Raw genomic sequence first — 3,251 nt, 5'->3', positions numbered from 1 at the left:
AGAGAGAGAGTTAAGCTGCTTTAGCGCACCTCCAAGTATTACCTACGTATCGTTTACATAATTCCGTCGTCAACTGGCTTCTTGGAATTCTACGTCGTGATATTATATGACCGACGTAGCCCGACACGCGTGTAAGACGATAACTTGATAAGCACATACCTCCCAAAATACAGTTGGGAAAAAGACTCTTGAGAGAGCCGATAAAAATATATTTAACGATGTTTCAATATGAAATAGCTAAGAGTCGAAGCAATAGTTCGTAATAATATTTGGCATCTTTAAATAATGATGATAAGTGACATTTATATAATTCAGAACGTAAAATTATAAGATGGCATCAAGTTTTAGGAAAAAATAATAATGTCAATCGATACACGATGATTTTATAATGAACTCTTGACATGACAATGATTTTTAATCTTTAATTAATCGCGTGGAGTTGCATGATCTCATATTAAAAAAATGTCTGATTGAAAATGGACAAACCAGAATATCTCAATTAGAATTCTAGTAGAGTTAATCAGAAAATTCTGATTCTTCTGTTTTCAATCAGAATTCCAATTAATCCAGACATTTTTCTCAGTACAGAGGCACTGTTCGAGCAGGATTAGATGAGCTAAGCTGGGTGTGTGGCCCCGTGTTTCATTTTAAATTCATTTAACATTTGTTTAATATTCGGTGAACAAAATTAAATGATACACAGGGGCACTTGAACAATGAGTTCAAATCATTTTGTTTTCAACATGACATTTTCACGTGACTAACTAAAGATTAAGTAATTTTTTTCTTAAAAAAAAGTCATTGTCACGTCAAGAAGAATCATAAAAACAAAATTAAAAATGTATCGTTTGATGTATCATTATGATTTTTTCTAAAAATGACTTCTATTTAATATCAATTTCATCTTATTATTATTTTATATTCTACCTAGAAAAACTCAAACACGATAAAAATATTCCGTCATTGAATTACCGTGAACGAGAAAAGAGGGAATTTTGTCTAAAAGTGAAAATATTCTTAGCACTGAAAAATTAATGTCTACGTGTCGAAGTTGTTCCTCCAACGATAATAGACACATTTAGCCTTTTATAATCCGACTCTTCGTGTTGAATAAAAGAAGATACGGATCGAGAGGAAACGATATCGCAGTGGAGGGTTTTGTCTAAGGCAGCTTCTGGAGTTCAGCGAATCCATTTAGTTTCTACCTTGAATACCCCGAACACCAAAGTTGGATTGGTTCAGCCGTTACGAGCGGCGAAGTAAACGCGTCGGGAAACTGGAATTAAACGCGTCGATGCGATCCACGCTATTTAACACATTCACCCGTCTATCGGTCTGACGTACATACGGTTGAAATAATTTTGGTAATCAGGTAGAAACTCGAAGTTGCACTTTGCGGAGACTATGCGATAAAAAAGTAAAACAACCTGTTTCGCGTTACCACTCCTGAAAGTTGCAGATTTTATTTACGATATTAAATAAACTCATAAAAATGACTGAAGCCAGAAAAGTAGAAGACCACTTCATTAGTTATATTGAAATCATAGAGAAATATAAAGTTACTTCATCAGTAAATAATAGTTGCTTTCTCGAGACATTAACAGATTTCTCTATTAAATTCTAATTAAATCAAGAAATTTTAATTGAACCAAGTTTTTCGAGTCTTTTTCCGCTTTTTAAGGAAACAGTAAAAAATTTGTAAAGAATTTTCTCGATGATGGCAATCAGTATATTAAACTGCGCAAAAATTTGAAAATTATAAAGTAAGAAGTGTGTGTGAATAGCAGCGGGGCTTCGATAACAGCATTCTGGTTTGGTTGCACGCGATGTGGTTAGGAACAGTACGAAGGCACAACCCACTTTCGAGTCACAGAGTAAAGCAAGATTCTTGCGTGCTGCCAGACGTTTGGGATTAATAAAATATCGACCGAACGTAAATCGGTGCTCGATTAAAGTCGCCACTAACGGAGCTTCCGTTTGTGCCCATCTATAAAGCGAGCGAAGCTTTTCGTTTGACGCGACCGACCGAAGGGAAGCTTGATGAGCGTGGAATAGATGAAAAGTCCGTGAGCAAAAAAGCGAAAAGAGGCCGCCAGATTGTCGCGTGTGGAAACAACGAAAAAAAAAATGCGATATTTCACAACTTGCGATGTTTCAAACATTTTACTTTAAACAAAATCACACTAAAATCAAATATAAATCTAAATCGCAAACATTTATATATAAATATCCTGGAAAAAAGTTCGTACAAACATGTTAATCTTTTAACATGCATTAATTTGAAAATTAAATATATTGACTTGATGCTGATCTTAATTTATCAAGCAAATAGAATGTCTCCTTTTGATATACTTTTAATGTGTTATTTTCTAGAGCAAAATAAGAAATATAAATTTTTTTTTATTTATTGCTCATATGCATTTTTAGGGGGCAAAATATCCATTTGATAAAATTTGGTTAGTTTCTTTCGAATAATTTTGTCGAACTGATAAGAAATGGAAAAAGTTTTTAAATACAAATTACAGAATAGAAATACAGAATAGAAATACATATATTGTACTAATAATAAAAAAAAATTTAACTTTTCATTTTTATAAATGTTTTATTAAAATCTTTTTTTCCATTTTTTACAGTTTCGACAATATTCATTCAAAAAACTAATCAATTTTTGTCAAACAAGATATTTTACTCCATGTGTCTCTTATTTTAGACTAAAAACAACATATTAAAAACTCATAAAAATCAGAGAATATTTCTGTATCTATCTGAATTATCAATCTCAATAGATTTACATGGAATTCGATACGAGTAAAGTCTCATATTCCGTTGGATTTCCCGAGACAAAACAATTCCACGATTTCGAGAGGTTTCTCATTCTTCCCTTAGCGAATCACAAACAACGTCGGCTATCTACCAGAAAATCTCATCCGATCATGGCGCGATCGTGTTCTTCTCATCGCCGCCGAATTCCGAGCACGCGTTTCTATCGTTCTCCAACGGGAGAAAGATTGAAAAACGGGAAGAAAAGAGTAAGTGAAGTCGAAAGAGGGTGGCGCGATAGCGAAGTGCGCGAGCAGAAACCATCCAATCTGACTAAAACGAGGTCCTCTGTCTGCGGGACGTGGTGTGAAATCTCATGGTCTCGCTGGAAGATCGTTTTTTACCTTGGTTTTTGACGCCAGAAAGGATGGAGCAAGGTGGTTAACGCAGTTTTTTATTTGCTTCTTTTTTCATGTCTCTCTCTCTCTCTC

The sequence above is a fragment of the Atta cephalotes genome (assembly GCF_000143395.1).
Source record: "Atta cephalotes unplaced genomic scaffold scaffold00015, whole genome shotgun sequence".
NCBI lineage: Eukaryota > Metazoa > Arthropoda > Insecta > Hymenoptera > Formicidae > Atta > Atta cephalotes.
The sequence above is the reverse complement of the archived record's forward strand: the minus strand, read 5'-3'. Positions refer to the sequence as shown.